Genomic DNA, 11,975 nt, shown 5'->3' with positions numbered 1-11,975 from the left:
CTTGGAGAAAAGACTTGTGGCTGCCTGATGGGAGGGGGAGGGGGAGCTTGGGCTTATCAGACACAACTTAGAATAGATTTACAAGGAGATCCTGCTGAATAGCATTGAGAACTATGTCTAGATACTCATGTTGCAACAGAAGAAAGGGTGGGGGAAAAAATGTAATTGTAATGTATACATGTAAGGATAACTTGATCCCCTTGCTGTAGAGTGGGAAAGTAAATAAATAAATAAGTAAATAAAAAATAAGTATATACTCAGAAATGACAACCGTCATTTCATCTAGCATGGCATTTCAGCAGCCAAAAGAGGACATGTGACTATGCCTGAGTTCAGCAAAACAAATACAAGTAATCCTCCCTCAGAGAGGGGCAAGGCAAGAAAATGAACCAAAATAAGTGAAAGTAATTAACACTGTGCTTTGTATATTCTTATACATAAATTTACTATCAACCCTTGTGAATAGTTTTCTTTCTAGTATCTCTCTTCAAAAGCTTGGATGGATGAAATCACTGAAAACATCTGAGAGATAATATTTTTTAAGAGGAAAGATTGAATCCATTTACATTCCTAGGTAGCAATGATTGCTCAGTCTTGTATTATTCTTTTGTACTTTCTTTTTATTAAAAAAAAATGCTTCCTTGTCTTTGCTTTGTGTCTTTATAGATGTCAAAGGGCATGGATGATGTATCTTTACAAAACCATTTTTAAAAATGTTCTTTCTGGAGTTCCCATCGTGGCGCAGTGGTTAACGAATCCGACTAGGAACTATGGGTTGCCGGTTCGATACCTGGCCTTGCTCAGTGGGTTAAGGATCCGGCTCACAGCCGTGAGCTGTGGTGTAGGTTGCAGACGTGGCTCGGATCCCGTGTTGCTGTGGCTCTGGTGTGGGCCGGTGACTACAGCTCCGATTCGACCCCTAGCCTAGAAACCTCCATATGCCATGGGAAGCGGCCCTCAAAAAAGGCAAAAAGACAAAAAAAAAAAAAAGTTCTTTCTATGTAATAGTGTTATATTTAATTCCTTAAAGGAAAACAACATAATTGGGCCTTGTCATTCTGCTTTATAGTTCGGGTTAGATTAATTTCATCCTCTTATGAATTAAACATTTAATATCCATTTGAATATTACTATAAAATACATTTAATATATGGACATACTAATTTCTTTTATTGTTTTTTACTAATTGACTTCTTATCTATATTTTATATCCTATCAAAAACACTACCTCAATACTTAAACATTATTTGCTTGTATTCATTTAAAAGGGTTATTTTTATTTTTGTATTACATTTTAAAGCCTAAATAAGAATGAGTTTAATATTTCTCATTTTGTGGCTTTGCTAATAAGGTAGGAAGTATTTAAAATAATTCTTATCATTTCGTAATCGTCTTTTGTTTCTTTATGGGTTTGAACTTTCCAATCTCTCTTTAATACCTTTATGTATGTTGGACTTGAATGTGGTAATTTTTTGAATATTTATTTCTCCTTCTATCAACACTTCTACTATATGGATCTATTGATCTAGTTTTGTATATTTTCTTCATACTTTCATCAATTAGCTTTGAGAAATCCTTGTACATAAAATACAACATAGCAATTTCTTGAGAAAATAAATACTGGATTCTCTTCTCTGATCAAGCTTTTTGGAGTAATCCAATAGGCTCATTGTTAAAATACTGGATCTCCTTTTCAGTTCACTAGCACTTCAATATAAAAAAAAAAAGATAGTGATAACATCAATTCTGTTATTTGAAATTTATCACAGGAATGGTCCACAAGATTGTAATGTTTGGCTTGAAATGCTGCTCAGAGACTAAAATGTTCTTCCAGTTTGTAATAGTTTGTGAGAGTTTGAGGACACAAACTGTAGTATTTTAACTCTGCCAGACAGTGTAAACCACAGGGAACTGAAAGAAGATTTTCCTCGTTCTTTCAGAGAAAAAAAAAAAAAATAGAAGAAATATAGGTTTAAGTAGAAAGACAAAAACAAAAAAAAAACAAAAAAACAAAACTGTATCATGTTTATTCCTTGACTTTTCAGAAATAACAATTTCCCTTGATTGTTATATTATATGATTATAGAAAAATAGTTTTTACCCTGGATTTTTTAAATGGGTACTATTTGACAAAGTAAAAAATAAAATCACTCTATTTGAATCACCTTCAAAAGAGTGAAATTTGCTAATTGAAACACCACCTACATTTATTATTTAATCCTCAGTAGATCAAGTTTAGCATTTATATTTTGGTAAATATTTATATACTCATCATATAATATGGAAATGACTATAGAAAGAATGTTGATTCCCTAAGAAATATGTTTTAAGCTTTGGTAACACAAGTTGAAATGTATAAAATGAGATAGTGCTGAAATCTACTAATCCTTAAAGTAATGCATAAATATATCATGATCCAGGATGAATATGCTTTAAAGATATTATGAATAAAATAAAAAAGATATCTAAAATAAAAAAGGAGAGCTAAAATGTTCTCACTTGTGAACTGTTTACTCATTTATACTTACATGAATAAAGCTTATTTATAGAAAGCTTATTTTAGAAATCCTTAACCATTGGACATATTTTGACATAAATGTCAAAGAAAATTTGGTTTAGTGCAACGTAATAAAATTGAAGTTCTATTTTATCAGCAGTACATGAAGCTGTGTTAGACACAGTGATTGTGCCAAATGATATCAACAGCAATTTTGCACATTAAATTATTTCAATTATTTTTCCAAAGTGGAATTTTCAGATACTCTAAAGGTCAGATTACTTCATAAAATCACAACAATGACTTTTTGTTCCAATGTATGGTACTTTCTAATTGCATTTCATAATGCAAATTTCTTCCACAAAGTAACTGCTCAGTATTCAAGAGAATTTGGAAAAAGATTTATCTGATGAACTCAATGCTAGCCAAAAAAGAAATAATAATAATAATAATAATCCTCAGTAATCATGAACTCTAAAATAGTATTCTTTTCTTCGCAAATTAGAGTGTGTTTGTGTGTGTTCGATCCAAATATATTTGACTCATTTAAAAATAATGCCACAAGCTCCATAATGAAACATCAGTGACAAAAGTGACTCTGAGGAAACACTGAGATCATGCACAATGGAATCGAGCAATCTAGAGGGAGCAATTATTTGCCTTATCACTTAAAAAGTTTTTGTCTAATTTCACAGCAAAATATATCAGATATTTTGCTTGTCCCAGAGAAAAAATAGAGAATATTTGAAACAATTTAAAAATCAAATCAGCAACCTTTCATTGTAGGTTGTTTATATATTACACCACACATACACACACATACACCCTAAAGTCAGGATTTATATATTTTTAAATGTATCCATAATACTTGAAAATATTGTCCAATATTTAAAAGAAACCTCAATTTATAGAGCAAATGACTGAATATCAGAACTTAAAAACCATACCCCTTAGAGTTTACATGGAAGAAAGTTCTGTGTTTACTTTCAGTGTTGCTCTGGTATAAAGTGGGCTTAATATCATGCAACAGGCTTTAATTCTAAATAGGACTTATTTTGTGGGTGATGGATTACCTAGAAAGCACTTAAGTGACCAATAACTCATAGCATTTTGCCTTCAACTAAAATTGCACCTTTTCTTGATTGTGGGAAGTTGTGATTAATTGATATTAGCAGCACCTATAGGATACAGAATTAAAAACACAAGGCAATCCCATTGCCACATAAGGTAATACCAAGGTAAATTCACAGGTATTTTATGGCTTTTATGCAGCCTACTACAGACTCTAGCTTTCAATATTATGCTTTGGCTTTAGCTCTTCTCCACAGTGACTAATATGACTGGAAGAAAACATCCGTATTGACCAGACCTACCTGTAGAATAGCCACAGATGACTTCACTGATACGACTGAAATTAATACAACATTGTAAATCAACTATACTTCAATAAAAATTTTTTAAAATCAAGTAGAAGTGATTCCATATAGGAATCTTACCTCATTTCCTCTCAGATCTATTCTTTAGTCCTATTGGCTGTATTTTCCAGGATCTTTTGATATCTGGCTTCTGGTCAATTTCACCAATGGAAATCACTCTCAGAACACTGGAGGATATAAGAAAAGGAGAAGCTAGTTTATTTCTGACAATTATGATCTCTTGGAACAGTTTTTACCTGAAATTTTAATGTAACTGGTGGGGCAGCAGGGGATGTTCTATATTTATCTGCCGTTCTAACTCTGGTTTCCACGTGGAAGCCTGCTTCTCTGTGACCTCAAGTGGCAATACCTTCTCCTTTTGTCTCTGGTTTAGTGGTGGCAGCAGCTTCCAGCATTGCTATTTCTATTCTGTCTCTCCATCCCTCTCAACTTTCCTGTATTCCTAGCAGATGGAATTTGATACAGGGAGGAAAAATTATACAAAACCCAGAAAAAGAGGGGAACCAAGTATTAGTATTTGACTACATCAAAATTAAGAGTTTCTATTTTGTAAAGGACTCAAATCACACAAAGGAAAGTTGGCACACTATAGTATTTGCAATATCTATAATCAACATTTTTGCATCTTGATTATGAAAAGAACTACAAAGCATACAAAAAAATCAGGAAATCTATTATAAAATGGGCAATTAAATGAACAGGCAATTACAAAAATGAGAAAACAGTGTCAAAATGAATAAATGCTCAGATAAAAAGTAATCTGAGCTATACAAATTAAAAGAATAGTCATAGCAAAGGATACCATAAACAAAATGAAAAGACAACCCACAAAAAGGGAGAAAATATTTGCAAATGAAGTGACTGACAAGGGATTAATCTCCAAAATATAAAAACACCTCCTGCAGGTCCATATCAAGAAAACAAACCCAATCAAAAAATAAACATAAGATCTAAATAGAAATTTTTCCAAAGAAGACATATGGATGGCCAAAAAAACCATGAAAAGATGCACTACATCACTAATCACTAGAGACATGCAAATCAAAACTACTATGAGATACCAGCTTAAACCAGCCAGAATGGCCATCATCAAAAAGTCTAAAACAATAAATGCTGGAGAGGGCATGGAGAAAGGGAACTCTCTTATACTGCACTGTTGATAGGAATGTAAATTTGTGCAACCACTATGGAAAACAGTATGAAAGTTACTCAAAAAAACTAAAAATAGAACTTATATATGATTTAGCAATCCCACTCCTGGGCATCTATCTGGGGAAAAACACAGTTTGAAAAGATACATGCACTCCAATGACTCATCACTATTGCATCACTGTTTACTATAGCCAAGACATGGATGTCTATAGACGGGGGAATGGATAAAGAAAATGTGGTACATGTATACAAGGGAATAGTACTCAGCCATAAAGAATGAAATCATACTATTTGTAACTACATGGATGGATCTAGAGATTATCATACTAAGTAAGTTAGACAGTGAAAGACAAATGTCATACAATATCACTTATATGTGGAATAAAAAAAAAGGATACATGTGAACTTATTTGCTGAATAGTAACAGACACACAGACTTTGAAAAACTCATGGTTACAAAAGTGAATGGGTTGGGAGGCGTGATGGACTGGGGTATTGGGTTTCGCATTTGCACACTGGGGTATAAGGAATGACTGGCTAATAGGACTTGTGTATCACAGAGAACTCTACCCAATATTCTGTGATAATCTATGTGGGAAAGAATCTGAAAGATAATGGATGTGTGTACATGTATGGCTGAATCATTTTGTTATATAGCAGAAATTATCACAACATTGTAGATCAACTATACTTCAATAAAACTTTAAAAGTGAAAAAGAAGTAAGATTGTACTTTCTGCCTATTAGATGGACAAAAAAAATTACCATAATCCTTTCTCAATGTTTCACAAAGTGGCCAATATGGCATTGTTTCTGGTTCCTGTCATGAACTCAGGAAAATGTTCAATGTCTAGAGCTCTTGAAATCCTGCAGGAGAATAATTACTACAAATTCCTCTCTGTGCAGTGGGTACCACCAAAACTGAATTTCAGAGGAAAGAGTATATCTTCAGAAAAGTGTTATCACCTTAATCATCAATATATAATGCACAGGAGATGCTTCTGCTGGAGGCTCATGCCATTGTGACCTCTGCTAATTCAGCTGATGTGAGAGTGTATCCTCTAGCAGCACCAGCCAGCATTCTACTGAAGTTGATAGCTGTTCCTCAGGCCCCATGTATTGGGGTGTGCTTCATTCCCAGCTTTCCCATCATCTTACTCAGCTGAGTCAGACAGCTTTCTGGAAGCCCCATCTTTGGCTGGGTACTAACTCCAAGAGTGAGTTCGTATCAAGACATCTGACTGTAGCCTTCTCACCATGGCTCTGTGATCAGGTTCTGTAGATTCTACTCTGTATTATGTGGATACTGTCACACATGCAACAACAAGGGGATGCATGTAGTAGATGGATCTGATATAAGAGATGCTGGCTCAGGGAGTCCTACTCCATGTGGCCTCTTTCCTCTTGATCACATGTAGAAAATCATGCCTGTTCCCTGCTCCTATAGGTATACTCAGTACGTTTAAAAAGAAGCATTAAGTTGTTGCTGAAAAGCCTGCAGCCAAGAAGAATCAGTGTGGATGGATTCCCTCAATTATTGAATTTACTGCTACCGCGCCTGAGGTTGCAGACTGCCCTGAGGTCTTGCTGCTTTCCTCTAGGCCTAGACAGTTAATTTAATTAACTTAAAAATTCATGCCATTTCATCTAACTGGTAACCTTGGTACTTGCTGATGTACATAACATTTGGTTTTCATTCACACGAAATGCATACAGTAGGCTGTGAATATCTAATTTGTGTATATTTGAATTTACACATGAATTCAAAAGTATACTACAAAATAAAATCAGCATAAAATTGTTTCTTATAATTCATTTATAAGACATAAATTTGCTTTCAGAAATTATTCTGAGATTATCTTAGTATGTGTAATCAACGTTGGAAATAGCTATATTTTAAAATATAGCATAGATGCAAAAGAGAAGATGCAATCAATTCAGCATGTTTTAATAAGTATAAGCTAGTTCCATATGAAGACAGGGAGAAGACAGCCAACCAAGGAGAGAGCCTCAAAAGAAACTAACCTTTTTCTGACTTACTTCACTCAGCATGAGTCTCTACTGAGTGAAGTAAGTCAGAAAGAGAAAGACAAATACCATATGATATCACATATCTGGAATCTAATATATGGCACAAATGAAAAGAAAATCATGGGCTTGGAGAATAGACTTGTGGTTGCCATGGGGGAGGGGGAGGGAGTGGGATAGATTGGGTGCTTGGGGTTAATAGATGCAGACTATTGCCTTTGGGATAGATTAGCAACGAGATTCTGCTGTGTAGCACTTGGAACTATGGTCACTTATGATGGAGCATGATAATGTGAGAAAAAAGAATGTATACATGTTTGTGTAACTGGGTCACCATGCTGTACAGTAGAAAATTGATAGAACACTATAAACCAGCTATAATGGAAAATAAAATATATAAAAGAAACTAACCCTGTCAACACCTTTATCTTTGACTCCTAGCCTTAAGAATTGTGAGAAAAAAATTTCTAATGTTTAAGCTACCTAATCTGTGATACTTTATGTCAACCCTAGCAAACAAATATACCCTTTGTAATGTATATTTCTTCTCTGTGTAAGAGATGGGAGTTTAAACTTTGGCACAGAACTGGAGAGAACAATACTCCAGATCACTTAAAACATTTGCTACAGTTCTGTATACAATTAAAGGGCACTGGGGCTTTGTTCAATAATCAATGAAAATATTCAGAATTTCTAATTTCTGTATTCTCTGGTAAGAAGGAATCACAGACTCACATTGGTGTCATCAGTGATATTGTCAAAGGGCCCCGAGAACTTTATTTTTATTCACTCGCTTTTGCAACAGGGAGTGAATATATTCAACAGGTGAAGGAAAAACTGAATATTCACAGCTGCTAAAATGTAAGTTATTTCTAGATAAAAATTCCAAAATACCTTCCACATAAACATGCTATGATGTAAAAATAAAGCACTGATGCTCTGTTTAAGAGTATTTAGAGGCAGATATATGACAGCCAAGCGACAACTGATACAACTTTGCCCACAGGAATTAAAAATATTTGCAATAAAAACAACGATCAAAACTTTTCCCCTAGGTGTTCCCACTGTGGCCCAGTGGTAATGAGCCCAACTAGTATCCATGAGGATGTGGGTTTGATCCCTGGCACTGCTCAGCAGGTTAAGAATCTGGTATTGCTGAGAGCTGCGTGTAGGTCGCAAATGTGGCTCGGATCCTGCGTTGCTGTGGCTGTGGTGTAGGCTGGCAGCTGCAGCTCCAATTCAAACCCTAGCCCTCGAACTTCCACATACTTCTGATGAGGCCCTACAAGAAAAACAAAACAAAGCAAAACTTTTCCCCTAGTGGGACAGTTTCATAAATTCTAAACTTTAAAAGAGTATTTCCTGAAATGGAGTATCTCCATGCACAATCAATACATTTGTTGTGAAACCACAGCAAGTAAATGAAATAAAGTCACACAATATTATAATAGTTTCTTAATCTATTCTCTTTTGTTACTCTCAGCTTTATAACAAAGCATAGCTCTTATCTCAGTGAGAGGTGAATGAGTGTCAGAAATAAGGAAGCCTTTGCTGTATATCCAACCAAATGCTGGATATAGTACCAACCATAACAGATATATCATCACAAAATAAATTCTCAGGTAGAAACTTTGCAGGGTCATTTTCGCAGTATTCTTTCTGTACTCTTCCTCTAGCTCTTTCTAAGTATGAAGAAGGGTTTGCTAGTTAAAAAAAAGATGGAGCAATTTTGTACAGTAGTGGAGATGGCAGGGTATAAAATCAGTTGCAAAGAGAGAATGAAGACTGTCTGTGGTATGTGGTTAGAAGCACAGGGCCTGAGGAGAAATTCTGGACAGATATACTTTGACCAGTACATTGTCTAATTCTTCATGACTGTTCATGACATCTGTAGTAAATGTCATTTGAATGTCAATGCACTTCCCCAGTGGGCTACAAGCCATACCACCTCCATTGTTTTTGGCCTCTGAGGGCGTCTGTGACTGGGATCTCAGCAGAAGGGAATGTCTTCCTTTCTATATAATGTGTACCGTAGTACATCTACCCAAATGTCAAATAAAGTACCAAATATATTATCTAGAGACAGTTAAAAATTGTACCAGTCATAGCTGAACTAAGGAGCAGAACCAGATTATATGAACACATACATACATACACGTATGATTTACTACAGTTTGCTTACACAATTTAGAGGTCTGGCTAAGCCACCCCAGACTCCACTGGTGAGTCAAGGAAGATGATTCATGAAGAAGGGAGGGTAACTGCAGACCCAGCTTGAGTCTTTGAAGTTTAGTAAGGTCCATGTCCGTGTCTAAAGGACACCCATCTACCTGACTAAGCCAGCCCCCTGTGAGATAAATTCTATTTTCATTAACTCAGAATTAACCTGTTGGGAACTTTAATTATATCTGTAAAATCACTTCCCAGCATCACCTGCACTATTGTGTGACTGAATAACTGGAACAGAGTACATGTGTGCTACAAAATGCCTGCTGCTCCCTTCCCACCTTCTCACACATAGGAGCAGATATTTCTTGCAACCCACTTTATCCAGAAACTTACCAGGAAAAAGCTTGTGGGGAATGTGTCAGCCCAGCCAAGTGAATGTATAGCAAAACAAACAACAAAAAATAAACTTGCTTTATATTTATGTATGTGGGTACTTTTACCTCATGTTTAATCCTCACCAAACACTACAGCTCCATACCCTTGTTTGGAGTTTCTGAGATATAATTACATAAACACTATGCAATTGAGGGCAAAATGTAGATTTAATTGTCAATGTGAAAGAACATATTTCAGGAGTTCCTGTCATGGCTCACTGGTTAATGAACCCGACTAGCATCCATGAGGACATGGGTTTGATCCCTAGCCTCACTCAGTGGGTTAAGGATCTGGTGTTGCCGTGAGCTGTGGTGTAGGTCGCAGATGCAGCTTGTATCCCGTGTTGCTGTGGCCCTGGTATAGGCCAGCAGCTACAGCTCTGGTTCAACCCCTAGCCTGGGAACCTCCATATACCACGGGTGTGGCTCTAAAAAGACAAAAAGACAATAAACCCCACTGTATTTCATTTAATTGTGTTTTATCAAGCATATACCAGATGCCAGGTAGTTAACTAGTACAGTAGAGAAAAAATTAAAACCATTATCATTTTGCTTAGAGCTCAAGGTCCATAGAGAGTTTTTTTCTTAAATAAATAAAAAAAAAAACTTCATTAAATGTGCTACAATGCAAGTAAACATGCATATTATCAAAAGATAGGGAAAAGGCACCTAAACAAGTAGGAGGGCATATAAATGGTTTAAGCTATGACTGATGCTTCAGCTTAGACTTTCATGCCATTTAGAAGCCATAGAAAAGGGGAAAATTGTTTTCGGGAAGAAGGAAAATTGGTACATGAAGAAAATTTTGAAAACCCTAGAGGCACTGGAACATGGAAAAAAAAATGAATAGAAAAAGCAAAGGGTAATTTTGAATTTATGAGATATGAGTGGAACATTTTCAAGGGAGGGATATTAAATATAAATTGTTTTAAGGCAGCAGACAGAGTAGCATTGTAAGCCAGTAAGTAATATGATTACTTCTTAATTTTCAAAAAGAAAAAAATCACAGTGTTAGCAGAGATGGATCTCAAATAACCAAGATATAGTATCTATGGCATTTCCTCCCTACCTTCCTCCCTACCCCTGCCCGTATGGTAATTTTTATTTAATCTTTCAAGTAAATGTATTCATATAGCTTTAAACTCAGTTGTTACTAAAAATCTTATGTTGAATATTACCTCTCTGTTTCCTCCTTCCCCTCTGTTTTTACTACTTGGTGCCTTTATTTAAAATTTCCCCAATACTTTATTTTTCTTTTCTACCATACAACATGTTGACCCAGTTACACATACATGTATACATTCTTTTTTCTCACATTATCATGCTCCATCATAAGTGACTAGACATAGTTCCCAGTGCTACACAGCAGGATCTCATTGCTAATCCATTCCAAAGGCAATAGTCTACATCTATTAACCCCAAGCTCCCAATCCATCCCACTCCCCTGGTGACTTTTAATTCATCTTTAGCAAATGATCCTTATATGTTCACTAAAAAGGAATATCGAAGTGCTTACAGGTAGTTAGAAATTGTGCTTACTGTTTGGACTTGTCTACTGGTAGACATTGATCTGTGGTGATATGTTGGTGGTCTTCCTTTTGCAGTGGCATATAACCAGTGCTCTAAAGAACATACATCTTTTTCTCTTAGACTATTCAGCTTCTTTGGAGAAAACCTCTCCAGTAAACTGACCTGAGTACAATTAAGACTCTTGGGGAGCTAAGTGAAGAAAATGGTTGAGGAGTCACTGTTTCCAGTGTTGTACCTTTTAGCCATCTCCCCACACTCTTTCTTTCATAGTTGGGTGTCTAAATCAGCAGGCAGTCAATTTGTTCACCGAGCTGGCTGATAACAATATCACCTTTGCTAATCCTTGGACCCACACAAGCAGATGCATGGTATTTGTCAGGTAAAAATAAGAGATTCTCTCTGTGTTGCTTGGTAATAGAGGATGTCCATTGATGATCCTACTTTTTATACATAGCTATGTCATCATCCATTCCAAAACCCTTTAAAAATATGTCTTGTTAAATATGTTGGCCATTGGGCATATATAAATCAAAAGCTGGGCCTGGGATCAACAGTCCAGGCAAAACTTAAAATTGTGTGAAGTATGAAAGATGTACAATAGCATAACTGCATCCTTTCCCAACTCCTCATACTACCTCCTAATCTCATAAACTGTTACAAAAGAATCTATACTCCTTTATTTTTATATTAAATTTCTTTACAAATGTACTTAATCTACTAAGCCAATCCT

The 11,975-nt window shown here is 35.5% G+C and overlaps 1 long non-coding RNA gene across 1 annotated transcript in view; it reads right to left on the bottom strand.

The window, feature by feature from the left end:
• Positions 1-1,393: 1,393 nt before the first annotated feature.
• LOC110262168 (uncharacterized) overlaps positions 1,394-11,975 on the bottom strand; it is a 403,069-nt gene continuing 392,487 nt past the window's right edge. The window contains exon 5 of the long non-coding RNA XR_014813133.1: positions 1,394-4,100. This is a non-coding gene — a long non-coding RNA (uncharacterized LOC110262168). The remainder of the gene's footprint in view (positions 4,101-11,975) is intronic.

Source organism: Sus scrofa, chromosome 8, assembly GCF_054392235.1.
Source record: "Sus scrofa isolate SSC_HxYL_T2T_F1_AM1 chromosome 8, Sscrofa_HxYL_maternal_Yorkshire_Landrace_v2.0, whole genome shotgun sequence".
Taxonomy (NCBI): domain Eukaryota; kingdom Metazoa; phylum Chordata; class Mammalia; order Artiodactyla; family Suidae; genus Sus; species Sus scrofa.
This window is presented reverse-complemented; position numbering and strand designations above follow the sequence as displayed.